Source organism: Monodelphis domestica, chromosome 6 (genome assembly GCF_027887165.1).
Source record: "Monodelphis domestica isolate mMonDom1 chromosome 6, mMonDom1.pri, whole genome shotgun sequence".
Classification (NCBI taxonomy): Eukaryota; Metazoa; Chordata; class Mammalia; order Didelphimorphia; family Didelphidae; genus Monodelphis; species Monodelphis domestica.
This window is the reverse complement of record NC_077232.1, coordinates 148,395,523-148,411,789: the sequence shown is the minus strand read 5'-3', so window position 1 is coordinate 148,411,789 and position 16,267 is coordinate 148,395,523.

Below are 16,267 nucleotides of genomic sequence, written 5' to 3'. Positions count from 1 at the left end.
TTACTCTTTACATTTTTCAATTTTGCTTTTACAAATATTCAGTAACGTTGGAGAAAATCATGCAACTGTTGTATCTGAGTTTGCCAAAATTTTATGTCATACAACCTCAACTGTACCTCACTCATGGTAGGCAATCTTGCTATAGTGATATTCTCCACAGAAGCTCTCCAAATCATTTCTTCATTCCTCAAACCTCTCCTCACAACTGAGAATCTTTCCTCAAAGAATGAGTCCCTTTACCTTGAACCCTCACTTTCCTTTTCTTCCTAATCTTATATCAATCACTCATATGACTTATTGCTATCTATTCTTTTCTATCTATCTCTGAAATGGTAATATAGCCTTACATTTTAGCCAGAAAAAACACTTGCTCAAGGAATTCCATTCCATCCCATTCTGTGTCTTCCAAAAGACCGAGTCTTTTGACATCCCATTCTATCACTTATTTTATTTTTTTAAACCCTTACTTTCCATCTTGGAATCAATACTGTGTATTGGTTCCCAGGCAGAACAGTGGTGAGGGCTAGGCAATGGGAGTTAAGTGACTTGCCCAGGGTCACACAGCTGGGAAGTGTCTGAGGCTAGATTTGAACCTAGGACCTCCCATCTCTAGGCCTGACTCTCAATCCACTGAGCAACCCAGCTGCCCCCTCTATCACTTATTTTAAATGTCTTCTTCTCTACTGATTCCTTCCCTACTGCCCATAAACATGCCAATATCTCCTTGTCCTCAAAAAGCCATCACTTGATCCTTCCACATAGTAACTATTGTCCTACTTTTTCCCTTTGTGGTGTGAGTTTTAAAAATACTGTGGCCGGGGAACTTAATTTCCCAGTGTTCTTTACTCTTTCCAGGGTTCCCTTGTCTTTCATCCCTGTGTTGCACCCTGGCATGGGTTTGTTTATAAATTTGCTGAAACCCACATTGTGGAGTTGGTTTTTTTCTTCTTTGGCTCGAGCAAGGCAGGCTTGTGGGTCTCTGGCTCTTTGCTCTGCTAATTCAGCTGAAGGAATTCCTTTTCTCTCTCACTTTGTTATTATTAAATCCTATGACTTTAAATACTTGGAGAATTCATTCATTTTTAGTCTTATAGTGGCTATATTCTTTGTAAAGGAAATCTACAATAAGTGCCTCCAATTTCCCTTAATTCTCTTCTTAAACCCCTGACATTTTAGCTTCTTTTCTTATCATTCCACTAAATTTCTGGACCAAAGTTACTGATGATCTTTTAATTGTCAAATCCAATAGCCTTTTCTCAAGGCTCTTTCTCAACCTCTCTGTAGCCCTTGACAATGTTGATCACCCTCTCCTTCTCTTTGTTGGGAAACTGATAGAAACTAGATATAGTTACCGAGATAAAATTAAAAACTGTTACATAATACTGGCAAAAAGGGACATACCATTAGCACATTAAAAGAATAGGGGACATAATAACCATAAGATATGGACTGGAGAAGAATTTATAAATAAACAAGAGATAGAAAACATACAGAGGATTTAGTCAAATATATAAGAATAGGAGTCAATTCACCAACTGATAAATGGTTAAAAGGTTATGAACAGACAACTGTGAGATGAAGAAATCAAAGTTATATGTAATTATATGGAAAAAATTTCCCTGAAATTTTTAAATCCATTGACAATGGACTTCTGGCTCTGTTAATTTTCATTGGTAGTTCTCCATGCCTGGAATTCTTTCCTTCTTCATCTCTTTCTATGGGCTTTCCTGATTTCCTTTAAGTCCAACTAAAAAAAAAAAATTATAGGAAGCCTTTGCCAAACCTGTTTAACTCTATTGCCTTTCCTCTGTTAACTATTTCCCATTTATCCTATAAATTGTTTATACATTTAGATTGTGAGCATCTTGAGGGCAAGGATGGCATTTATTTCTTTTTGTATCCTCAGTGCTTACCACAGTGTCTGGAACATAATAGACTACTAATAAATGTTTATTGATTGTCTTGGTTCTTGCTACTCTTGTTCATTTTCTTGATTGTTCATAGGAACAGGCTTCATTATTGCCTCTCTACTGGCCTGTAATTACTGATAACTACAACAAAAGAAACTCCTAAAGACTGATTTATTCAAGCTTTTAAAATTAAGCTTTTAAAAATCAGTATCTGTGCATGTACTCTTTGTGCTTAATTCAATAAAGGAATAAAAAGAAAACTGGGAGTTTCTTCTCACTTGTATTTTGCATTGCAAAAGTGTTGTCTTCATTCCTTTTATAGAGGAGTCCCTTCAGCAAATCCCTTTTCCTTTGTATTTAGTATTAATAGTTGTGATATATGATATTTTCTTGGTGTATGTGGAAGTTGTTTTTAAATAACTGACTCTTTGATTTTTATTTGAATATCTTACATTTCAAATTCCATTAGTGCCTTTATTTTGGACCCTATCTGTCCTCTCCCATAAACAGTATAAAAAATGGATAGTTACTTCTCAGTTAAGGACATTCTGTTCTCTACAATAAGAAACTATTTAAAGAAAGGAATGTCCTTGCTCTTGGTTATATTTTTAGGGCAAGGATGAGAATTTCATATTCTAAGCTATGACCCTCCTATTTCACCACCAACAGCCGAGGAATATTCTGATTTCAATTTCAAAGTCTATTCTACCAAATTTGAATCTCAATAGCCTTCTTCATTTATTTATTCTTTGATAAATATGCTTGCATCTTTGTTACTTATGATATAATAGTCAATTTTTCCATTGAAAAATTCATTGTTTATTGTCTTATTGTTTACCACTGATGTCTTCCTTGGTGCTACTTGTTCAGAAAAGTAAAATTTTAAGAATAGTGTTGCCTATTCAGTGAAACTGAGTGTATCCATTAGAAGGTATAGAAGGTAGTGTTTAATAAAATGTCTAAGTTGGAGAGTTTCCAGAAGATGACAACCAGTATGGTTAAGTGTCTTAAATTCATTAATATAAGAATTAGTTGAGCAAAGGAAGTATTCTAGCTAGAAGAAAAGAAGCTTGGGGCAGGAGTAAGGATAGAGAAGATAATAATATTTAAGTATATTTGTACCTGAGTATTAAGGCTTTCATGTAGAGGAGGAATTACTCTTGTTATGTTAAACCCTTACAAGAATATTTGTTAACTGAATCACAAAGTGGTCCCAGAAATAGAACCAGGAACAAAACAAAATAAGCCAAAACAAAACTACCCAACATGAGAAAGGTATCTAAGTTTAATGGATTACCGTAAGTGTTGTTGGATTCCCCCTTCTTAGAGGTCTTCTAGGAAAGGATGGATAGGAAGCTATTGCTATTTTATAGTGGGTATATGACCTCAGAGAATAGCCATGTATTTCTCATACCTAGTTTGCAATTAATATTCAGATTCATTTCTAAGTGGAAATTTATTATTTTGGGGGGGGGTTAAACATTATTTTATTTGGTCATTTTCAAACATTATTCATTAGAAACAAAGATCACCTTTTTTTTCCTCCCCCCTCTCCCGATCCCTCCCATTGGCGATGCATAATTCCTTTGGGAATCACATGGGGCCTCAACAGGAGCCCATTTCCATGCTATTGCTTTCTGTAATAGTGTTAATAGGGTGTTCATTCAGAGTCTCTCCTTGATCATGTCCCCTCCACCCCTGTAGTCAAGCTGTTGTCCTTCCTAGGTATTTTTACTCCCACCGTTTGTCCTCTGCTGGTGGGTAGTGTTTTTTTTTTCCTCCTTGATCCCTGCAGGTTGTTCAGGGACACTGCATTGAGACTAAAGGAGAAGTCCACTACTTTCCATTGTACCAAAGTATATCAGTCTCTGTGTAAAATGTTCTTCTGGCTCTGCTCCTCTCACTCTGCATCACTTCCTGCAGGTCGTTCCAGTCTCCATGGAATTCCTCAACTTTATTATTCCTTTTAGCACAATAGTATTCCATCACCAACATATAGCATAATTTGTTCAGCCATTCCCCAAATGAAGGGTATCCCCACATTTTCCAGTTTTTTGCCACCACAAAGAGCACTGCTATGAATATTCTTCTACAAATCATTTTACTTATTGTCTTTTTGGGGTACAAACCCTGCAGTGCTATGGCTGGATCAAAGTGCAGACAGTCTTTTATCGCCCTTTGGGCATAGTTCCAAATTGCCCTCCAGAATGGTTGGATCAATACACAACTCCACCAGCAATGCATTAATGTCCCAACTTTGCCACATCCTCTCCAGCATTCATTACTTTCCTTCACTGTCATATTAGCCAATTTGCTAGGTGCGAGGTGATAACTCAGAGTTCTTTTGATTTGCATCTCTCTGATTACCAGAGATTTAGAACACTTTTTCATGTGCTTATTAATAGTTTTGATTTCTTTGGCTGAAAATTGCCTATTCATGTCCCTTGTCCATTTACCAATTGGAGAATGACTTGTTTTTTTGTACAATTGCTTTAGCTCTTTATAAATTTGAGTAATTAGACCCTTTTCAGAGGTTTTTGTTATGAAGATTGTTTCCCAATTTGTTGCTTTCCTTCTAATTTTGGTTACATTGGTTTTGTTTGAACAAAAACTTTTTAATTTGATGTAATCAAAATTATTTTACATTTTGTGACTTTCTATGTCTTGCTTGGTTTTAAAGTCTTTCCCTTACCAAAGGTCTGACATGTATACTATTCTGTGTTCACCTAGTTTACTTATAGTTTCCTTCCTTATGTTCAAGGCATTCATCCATTCTGAGTTTATCTTGGTGTAGGGTGTGAGGTGTTGATCCAGACCTAATCTCTCCCACACTGTCTTCCAGTTTTCCCAGCAGTTTTTGTCAAATAGTGGATTTTTGTACCAAAAGCTGGGGTCTTTGGGTTTGTCATAGACTGTCTTGCTGAGGTCACTTACCCCAAGTCTATTCCACTGATCCTCCTTTCTGTCTCTTAGCCAGTACCAAATTGTTTTGATGACCACTGCTTTATAGTATAGTTTGAGATCTGGTAGTGCAAGGCCACCTTCCTTTGTATTTTTCCCCATTATTTCCCTGGATATCCTTGATCTTTTGTTCTTCCAAATGAACTTTGTGTTTTATATATATATATATATATATATATTTTTTCTAATTCAGTACAAATGTTTTTTGGAAGGTCGATGGGTATGGCACTTAATAGATAAATAAGTTTGGGTAGGATGGTCATTTTTATTATATTGGTTCAATTGCTCAAGTCTAGTTTTAAATGTGTGGAGAGTGTTTTGCAATTGTGTTCATATATTACTCTGTTTATCTCAGGAGATAGATTCCTAAGTATTTTATTTTGTCTAAGGTGAATTTGAATGGGATTTCTCTTTCTAATTCTTGGTGCTGAGATGTGTTGGAAATATGTGGGAATGCTGATGACTTATGTGGGTTTATTTGGTATCCTGCAATTTTGCTAAAGTTGTTGATTATTTCTTATAGTTTTTTTTGTTGATTCGCTAGGATTCTTTAAGTAGATCATCATATCATCATCAAAGAGTTATAACTTGGTCTCCTCATTGCCTATTTTAATGCCTTCAATTCCTTTTTCTTCTCTAATTGCTACTACTAGTGTTTCTAGTACAATGTTAAATAATATAGATGATAATGGGTATCCTTGTTTTACTCCTGATCTTATTGGGAATGCATCTAGTTTATCCCCATTGCAGATGATGTTGGCTAATGGTTTTAGATATATACGTTTATTCTTTTTTAGGAAAAACCCTTCTATTCCTATACCTTCTAGTGTTTTTAATAGGAATGGGTGTTGTATTTTATCAAAGGCTTTTTATGCATCTATTGAGATAATCATGTGGTTTTTGTTGGTTTGCTTGTGAATATGGTCAATTATGTGGATGGTTTTCCTAATATTGAACCATCCCTGCATTCCTGGTATAAATCCTACTTGATCATAGTGAATGACCCTCCTGATCACTTGCTGAAGTCTTTTTGCTAGGATCCTATTTAAGATTTTTGCATCTCTGTTCATTAGGGAGATTGGTCTGTAGTTTCTCTCCTCCATTTTGGATCCACCTGGCTTTGGAAGCAGTACCATGTCATAAAAGGAATTTAGTAGAACTCCCTCTTTGCTTATTATGTCAAATAGTTTGTATAGTATTGGTGTAAGCTGTTCTTTGAATGTTTGATAGAATTCACTAGTGAATCCATCAGGCCCTGGAGATTTTTCTTAGGGAGTTCTTTGATGGTCTGTTGGATTTCTTTTTTCTGATATGGGATTAAGAATTATATTTCTTTTACTGTTAGTCTAGGCAATTTATATTTTTGTAAATATTCATCCATATGGCCTAGATAAGCATAATTATTGCCATATAATTGGGCAAAGAAGTTTCATTGGAGGTAAAGTCCCTCTTTGCATCTATAATACTGTTAATTTGCTTTTCTTCTCTCCTTTTTTAAATTAGTTTGACCAATACCTTGACTATTTTATTTGATTTTTCAAAGTACCAGCTTCTTGTCTTATTTATTAGTTCAATAGTTCTATCACTTTCAATGTTATTAATTTCTCCCTTATATTTTAGTATCTCTGGTTTGGTTTTCTTCTGGGGGTTTTTAATTTGTTTTCTCTCAAGATTTGTGATTTGCATTTCCAATTCATTGATCTCTGCCCTCCCTAATTTGTTAATATATGCATTCAGGGATCTGAATTTTCCTCTGAGTACTGCTTTGGCTGAATCCCATAAGGTTGGAAAGGATTTCTCACCATTGTCATTTTCTTCAATGAAATTATTAATTGTTTCTGTGATTTGTTCTTTAACTAAATTATTTTGGACCATTATATTATTTAATTTCCAATTGATTTTTGATTTTGATCTCCACATACCCTTACTGATCATTATTTTTATTGCCTTATGATCTGAAAAGGTTGCGTTAATTATTTTTGCTTTTCTATATTTGTATGCCATGTTTTTATGACCTATTGTATGGCCAATCTTTGTAAATGTGCCATGTGGTGCTGAAAAGAGGGTGTATTCCTTTTTGTCCCTATTTATTTTTCTCCACATATCTATCAATTCTAATTTTTCTAAGATTTCATTCACTTCTTTTACCTCTTTTTATTTATTTTTTATTAGATTTATCTAAATTTGATAGTGGTTGGTTCAGATCCCCCACTATTATAGTTTTTATTATCTATTTCTTCCTTCAATTCTCCTAGTTTCTCCATTAAAAATTGGGGTGCTATACCATTTGGTGCATACATGTTGATTAGTGATATTTCCTCATTGTCTATACTACCTTTTATCAGGATGTATTTACCTTCCCTATCCCTTTTAATCAGGTCTATTTTTGCTTTGGCTTTGTCAGACATCATGATTGCTACTCCTGCCTTCTTTCTGTCAGCTGAAGCCCAATAGGTCTTACTCCAACCTTTAATTCTGTCCTTGTGAGTTTCTATCTGCCTCATGTGTGTTTCCTGAAGACAACATATGGTAGGGTTTTGGATTCTAATCCATTCTGCTATTTTTCTACATTTTAAGGGTGAGTTCATCCCATTCACATTCAGTGTTATGATTGTTATTTGTGAATTTCCCGGCATTTTGATATCCTCCCCTAATTCTATCCTTTCTTCTTTTCCTATTACCTTTTAAACCTGTAGTTTATTTTAAATCAGTTCCCCTAGTCCCCTCCCTTGTTATGCTTCCCTTTCTAGCCCCTCCCTTTTTCTTCCCTTCCCCTTCCCCACTCTCCCTTTTTTTACTCCCTCCCCAATACCCTCATTGATTTTCCCTTCTCCCTTACCCTGTTAGATAAGATAGAATTCAAGATCCCAGTGGATCTAGATGCTCTTCCCTTTCAGAGTTGGTTTCACTGAGAGTAAGGTTTAAGTAATAACAATTAGCACTCTTTTCCTCTCATTCTTATAAGAGAATTCTTCCCCTCAACTTCCTGTTTGTATCTTTGTGTGACAAAGATTGTTCTATTTAATTTATTTCTATTTCTTCAAGTATATCTTAGTACCATCATTGATTCCCCCCTTCCTTTTTCTTTCTTTACCCCCCTCCAAATCATGTTAATGCCCTAATCTTTCCCTATGAGTGATTCTTCTGATTACTCTATTAATGCATACAATTTTTGAAAGTTGCACATAACATTTCCCCCACATAATAGCATATATAATTTGATTTAACCATGGCCCTTATGGAAGAGAGTTTGAATGAAAGAAAAATAAAAGCACTTTTCTCCTTTTCCCTTTCTTTCATATTTACCTTTTCATGTTTCTCTTGCTCTTTGTGCTTGGATGTCAAATTTTCCATTGTGTTCTGGTCTTTTCTTTATGAATATTTGGAAATCTATTTTGTCGAATGCCCATACTTTCCCCTGGAAGTATATAGTCAGTTTTGATGTGTAGCTGATTCTTGGTAGAAGACCCAGTTCTAGTGTGTTTGCAGCTAGGTCTTGTGTATCTAAAGTTTCTCTTCCTAGGTTCTTGTAATATTTTCTCCTTACCTTGGAAGCTCTTGAATTTGGCGATTATATTACTGGGGGTTGTCTTTTCGGGATTTAGTATAGAGGGTATTCTATGAACTCTTTCAATTTCTATTTTGCCCCCTTGTTTGAGAACATCAGGGAAATTCTCTTCAATGATTTCTTATAGTATGGCATCGAGGTTTTTGTTAATCTCTGGTTTTTCAGGTAGACCAATGATTCTCAAATTGTCTCTCCTTCTGTTTTCCTGGTCTTTTACCTTGTCAGTGAGATATTTTATGTTTTCTTCAAATTTATTAATTTTTTGACTTTGCTTTATTAATTCTTGCTGTTTTGCCCAATCACTGTCTTCCAGTTGCTTAATTCTGGTCTTTAAGGACTGGTTTTGCTTTTCAGTTTGGTCTGCCCTTGAGTTAGAGGCTTCCAGCTGTTTTTCCAATTGTTAGTTTTTGTCTGTTAGGCTGAAGACCTCTTTCTGAATTAGTTCCCATTGTTCTAGCCAGAAGGTTTCCATCTTTTGGATGAGCTCCATTTTAAGTACTTCCAGAGCTTGTGGATAATTTCTATTTTGGGGGCTTATTTTGATTTTGTTTTCATTTCATCCTCTTTTTCATCTGTAGCCTGTGTTTTCCCTCCATAAAATTTTTCAATAGTCACTTTTTCCCCTTTCTTCTTGGAGGGTTGATCTTGGGCACTCTGAGCCATCCCTTTGGTGGTTTTCCCTTTCCTTTTTAGTCAGAAATCTGAGTGAAATGGGTGGATTTTGATGTTTTTTGCCTCAGGCTGGTTCTTCCCAGCTTCAGAAGTTTGTTAATGCACCTGCCCACATGGTCTGTGGTCTCTTTTCTCCCATGCTCGCAGGCTTCCTCTGTAAAGCCGCTCCACGGGTTGGTTCCCTGGTAGTCCTTGTCAGTTCCCGAGTACCCTGGTGTGCCCCCCCCCTCACTACCTCGAGGAGCAGAGGAGATTTTGCCTCAGACCATTTCTAGAGCCTCCGCAGTGTTTGCAATTTGCAAGAGCTCCCGCAGTCTGCACGCACTACAGTGGAACTGCTCTGAGAGGTAGTTCCCTGGGAGTCCTCGTTAGATCCCAAGGACCCTGGAGTGTTCCCCTATCACTGCAGAGATGTTCCTCACTCACTTGCTGTCTCTGGTGAGTGTACTGGTCCCTACTCCAGTTCCATAGGTGGGGGGAGGGGAGGGCAGCTCGGCTCAGCTCACGCTTGGCAGCGAGATTTCTCTCCCTCTTACAGTGTGGAAGTGTTCAAACCCCATGTACCTTCATTGCTATGGGCTGCTGGAGAGTCCCTCCAATCTTCCAAAGATGATTTTTATGCTATTTTGAGGTAGTCTATTTCGTTCGGTATTGGGGAGAGGAAGCAATTCACATCTAGATTGCCACCATGGTTACCCGGAAGTCCCTCTAAGTGGAAATTTAAATTAATTGATTCAGATACTCAACCTATACTTTTTACTTCCCTAAGGGTGTGAAGACCCGGACTTAATAATAATATATTCCTTTCCTGGTTAAGTCACTTAACCCCAATTGCTTACCCTTTACCACTCTTCTGCCTTAGAATTGATACTTACTATTGATTCTAATAGGGAAGGTAACAGTTTTAAATATATAATTATATAAAAATATATATATATATGTTCCTTTATAATTATTACTTTCTATTTCATTTAATAGATGAACATATTGTATAAATCATTTAAATTTGTACACTTATCCCTTGATAATTCCCTTCAATGTAAAGAACATTATATTGTAATTTTGAAAATCTCTAAGAAAGTTGGAAATGGCTTAGAAATAATGAGAATGGAAATATGGACAATTTAAAAATGAATATAGAGTTATTTTTATTTGTTACATTTATCAAGCTACAATAAAGAAAACAAAATGCACACATAAAAATCTTGAATTTGCTACAATTATCTATCTTAGCTTTTAATTGCTGAGTGAAACAGGACATTCATAGAAGTACCTCTAAAAATACATGTTTCATTGTTTTAATACTTACCTTTTTTCTAGAGTTCATCAAATTCATCATTCTTAAAGATTTCAAGAATTTGTCACAGTCATTTTTAAATATTAGCTTTGCTTTCTATTGTACATTTCTAAAATAAATTCAACACTAATAACATACTGTGAATCTTGAAATTTCTCAGACTTGTGAATGTTAAAAGATTCTCAGACTCTACCTTAGAACATTTGGTTAAAGCCATTCCCCATTTTAAACAATGAAGCTACTTAGATCTAAAATGTGAGAACTCTACTTAGATCAGAAATGGGAAGACCTCTACTCCACCAGTACTTAAGACTGCTTTAGGGGAGAAAACTCCTTGCTGAACAATGAAAAGTACTTAAACCCATACTTAAGAGATGCCTATTTTTAGAATTAATACAAAAGATTGATAAGTACCTATAAAGGTCAGGCAACTTGTGAATTTACAAGGAACAAAGAACTGGGAAAATTACTCAGAGCTTTCCTGGTGTGAATTACTCAAAAATCCACACCTTCTTAGGTGTGGATTAAGAATGGTCTGTCCTTTGAAAAACGTCTACTGTAATTGGTAGATGTAAGGACTTAGGGGAGGTGACATAGGAGAAATTGCCCTTTAAATAGGAGCTCAGATAGGAGCTCAAGGGACTCATTGTGAAACATTCAGATAGAGGATTGAGCTGGTGAAGTCAGCTGAGATGGAGCTGTCCTGGTGTCACTAGAATCCTTGCTTGGACAGATCTTGTGGTAAGTGATTAAGATATAAGGACTGACTGATCTTTTCTTTTAGGGCTTAGGCCTGGGTTGGCCAGGGCTGCCTGGGCCTGCCTATTCTTTTCTCATTTATTTCCTTTTCTCTCTCTCTCTCTCTCTTTCTTTGATTCCTCATTGTATTATTAATTAAAGTTGACTTTATAAAACCCAGTTGACTTGGGTATATTCATAATTGGGAATATTTTCCCTGGCGACCACCTTAAATGTTGATTTAAAATAAGACACTGTAGTGAAAACATATTTCCTGAGGACACAATTAACTCACCCACTCTTATATCTACTATAATTTATATCTTCCACTATTTTAATCACTACAGTTTATGACACCCAACCATTTTAACTCTTACAGTTTATGGCATCCACTCTTTTAAATGTCACAATACCCTCACTTCTGAAAAGTAGTATGGAATAAATATTAAATATATCAGTTTTCTTATGGGAAAACACAAATATAATAAAGCTGTATTATTAAAATTAGCAAGATTACTTAAAATTTTTATTTGGATACAATTCTACACTACGGACTTATATGGACCAGTGAGAATTTTTAAGTAAGTATTTGTTCTTTTAAAATACTTCATGGTAATTGCATCCTGAAAAAAAGCAGTAAAGATAATGAGGAAATATAAGTATTCCATCGGAATGCACCAAATGGCACTTAATCCAAATTTCTAAAGGAGAAACTAGTGGAGCTCAAGGATGCAATAGATAGAAAAACTATAGTAGTGGCAAACCTGAAACTTCCTCTATCAGACCTAGATAAATCAAACCAAAAATAAATAAGAAAGAGGTAAGAGATGTGAATGAAATCTTGGAAAAATTAGAATTAGAAATATGTAAGAGACAGAAAGAAATACCCCTTTTTTCAGTAGCACATAGTACATTCACAAAGAATGACCATGTACTAGGGCATAAAAACATGGTAAACAAGTGCAAAAAAGCAGAAAAAATAAATGCTAACTTTTTAGATCATAATGCAATAAAAGTGATAATTAGTAAGGGTGCATGGATAGTCAAGTCAAAAATTAATGGGAAATTAAATAATATCATTATCCAAAACCAATTAAAGAACAAATCATAGAAATAATTAATAATTTAATTGGAGAAAATGACAATGATGAGACGTCCTTTCAAAATATAGGTGACACAGCCAAAGCAGAACTCACAGGGAAATTTATAGCCTTGAGTTCATATATTAAGGAATTAGGGAGGGCAGAGGTCAAGGAACTGAGTATACAAATCAGAAAACTTGAAAGGGAACAAATTAAAACTCCCCAGATGAAAAATAAATTGAGATCCTAAATATTAAAGGAGAAATTTAAAAAATCAAAAGTGAAAGAACTATTGAATTAATGACTAAGATTAGAAGCTTGTACTTTGAAAAAAAACAAAATAGACAAAGTACTGGTCAATCTAATAAAAAAATGAAAGAAGAAATCAAATTAAGAAAATCTAAGATGAAAAGGGAGGACTCACCTATAATGTAGAGGAAATTAAAGCAATTGTTAAAAAATATTTTACCCAATTATATGGCAAACTAGGTGATATGGATGAATATTTACAAAAATATAAATTGCCTAGACAAATAGAGGAAGAAACAGAATACCTAAACAACCCCATATCAGAAAAATAAATTGAACAAGCTGTCAAAGAACTCCCTAAGAAAAAAACCCCAGGACCAGATGGATTCACAAATGAATTCTATCAAACATTCAAAGAATAACTAATCCCAATATTATATAAACTATTTGACAGAATATGCAAATAAGTAGTTCTATCAAATTCTTTTTACAACACAAATATGGTACTGATTCCAAAGCCAGGCAGCTCAAAAACAGAGAAAGAAAACCATAGACCAGTCTCCTTAATGAACATAGATGCAAAAATTTTAATTAGAATACTACCAAAAAGATTCCAGCAAATGATTAGGAGAGTCATTCATTATGATCAGGTAGGATTTATACTAGGAATGCAATGATGGTTTAATATTAGGAAAACTATTCACGTAATTGACCATATCAACAAGCAAAACAACAAAAATCACATGATTATATCAATAGATGCAGAAAAACGTCTTTGACCAAATATAACACTCATTCCTATTGAAAACATTAGAAAGCATAGGAATAGAAGGACATTTCCTAAGAATAAACAATATATATCTAAAGCTATCAGTAAGTATCATCTGGAATGGGGATAAACTAAAACCCTTCCCAATATTATTTAACATTATACTAGAAACACTAGCAATAACAATTATAGAAGAAAAAGAAATTGAAGGTATTAAAATTGGCAATAAAGAGATCTAGCAATTACTCTTTGTGGATGATATGATGGTCTACTTAAAGAATCCTAGAGAATCCACTAAAAAGCTATTGGAAATAATCAACAATGTTAGCAAAGTTGCAGGTTAGTTACAAAATAAACTGACATAAATCATCAGCATTTCCATACATTACCAACAAATCTTAGCAGCAAGAGTTAAAAAGAGAAATTCCATTTAAAATCATCCTAGATGATATAAAATACTTAAGAAACTATCTGCCAAGACAAACCCAGGAACTATTTGAACAGGACTACAAAACACACTCCACACAATTAAAACTAGATCTAAATAATTGGAAAAACATCAATTGCTCATGGGTAGGACAAGCTAACATGACAAAAAAATGACAATCGCACCCAAACTAATTTACTTATTGAATGCCATACCCATTGAACTACGAAGAAACTTTTTTACTGAATTGGGAAAAAAAAAAAACTAATAAAGTTCATTTGGAAGAACAAACAATGTAGAATATCAAGGGAAATACTGGAAAAATAATGTGAAGGAAGGTGGCCTAGCAGTACCAGACCTCAAAGTATACTATAAAGCAGTGGTCATCAAAACAATACAGTACTGGCTAAGAGACAGAAAGGAGGATCAGTGCAATAGTTTTGGGGTAAATAACTTCAGCAAGACAGTCTATGATAAACCGAAAGATCCCAGCTTTGGGGACATAAATCTACTATTTGACAAAAACTGCTGGGAAAATTGGAAAATAGTATGGTAGATATTAGGTTTAGATCAACATCTAACACCCTACACCAAGGTGAGCTCAAATTGGGTGAATGACTTGAATATAAAGAAGGAAACTATAAGTAAATTAAGTGAACACAGTCTAGAATACTTGTCAGATCTTTGAGAAGGGAAAGATTTTAAGACCAAGCAAGAGTTAGAAAAAATTACAAAATGTAAAATAAATAATTTTGATTACATTTAATTAAATGTTTTTGTACAAACAAAACCAATGCAACCAAAATGAGAAGGGAAGCATCAAATTGCGAAAAAAAATCTTCATAACAAAAATCTTTGACAAGGCCTTAATCACTGAAATTTATAAAGAGCTAAATCAATTGTGCAAAAAATCAAGCCATTCTCCAATTTATAAATGGGCAAGGGACATTAATAGGCAATTTTTAGATAAAGAAATCAAAACTATTAATAAGCACATGAAAAAGTGTTCTAAATCTCTTCAAATCAAAGAAATGTAGATCAAGACAACTCTGAGGTATCACCTCACACCTAGCAACATGACAGCAAAGGAAAGTAATGAATGCTGGAGGGGATGTGGCAAAGTTGGGACATTAATTCATTGCTGGTAGAGTTGTGAATTGATCCAGCCATTCTGGAGGGCAATTTGGAACTACGCCCAAAGGGCGATAAAAGACTGTCTGCCCTTTGATCCAGCCATAGCACTGCTGGGTTTGTACCCCAAAGAGATAATAAGGAAAAAGACTTGTATAAGAATATTCATAGCTGTGCTCTTTTTGGTGGCAAAAAATCGGAAAAATAGGGGATGACTTTCAATTGGGGGATGGCTGAACAAATTATGGTATATGTTGGTGATGGAATACTATTGTGCTCAAAGGAATAATTAACTGTTGGAATTCCACAGGAACTGGAATGACCTCCAAGAATTGATGCAGAGTGAAAGGAGCAGAACCAGAACATTGTATACAGAGACTGATACACTGTGGTACAATAGAATGGAATGGACTTCTCCATTAGTGGTAATGCAATGACCCAGGACAATTCTGAAGTACTTATGAGAAAGAACACTATCCACATTCAGAGGAAGAACTGTGGGTGTTGAAACACAGAAGAAAAACAACTGCTTTATCACATGGATTGATGGGGATATGATTGGGGTTATAGACTGTAAATGATCACCCTAGTTCAAATATCAATAATATGGAAATAGGAATTAACCAAGGACACATGTTACACCCAGTGAAATTGTGTGTTGCCTATGGGATGGGGTTAAGGCAGGGGAAGGAGAGGGAAACAACATGATTTTTGTAAATCTGGAAAAATACTCTAATTAATCATTTAAATAAAATTAAAAATTAAACAAAACAAAAATAAAATAAAATAAAATACTTCTTGATTCAGAAAAGGCTAGATCCCCACACCCACACCCAATAATTGTCACAGGCTAAACCTAACAGCCTACTTAATTTTATTTTGAAACAGAACTTCATCCTATGTTTCCTCAACTGAGGTAGCACAAGTCATTAATTCAGCTAATTATGGGGAAATAATCTTTATTTGCTTTAAATACCTGGATGTCAAATGAGAGATGAAAAAAATAGCTATTTGGTTACTTTAATTATCTGCATGGATTTGCTCAGAAAAATTAGCCAAACGTTGCTCTGACTCATTTTTTTTTTCATATGCCCCTCAGGAACAGCTTGGGATCTGTTAGGTTGACTTATGTTGCCTTGACTTAGGCCCTTTCATCACTTCCAAGTCATATCCAGGCCATAAAACTCCAGGCTGGTCTTCACCACTATTTTATCCACACTAGGAATTTGGATTCAGCCCTTGAAACCACATTGGACTCTGATAGGTGGGTTTTGCCTCACCTTGTCCAGAAGTAGTCTTTGAATACACTATTTTAAATCACTATTATTATGCTTATTTAAGTTAGGCAGTATACTATCCTCATGTTCTTGGAAACACTTGGAAGCTGAGGCTCTGAGAAGTTGACTGATATGTCTCTAATCACATAGTTCTAGGCTCCAAAGGAAGAATTCAAATCCAGTGGT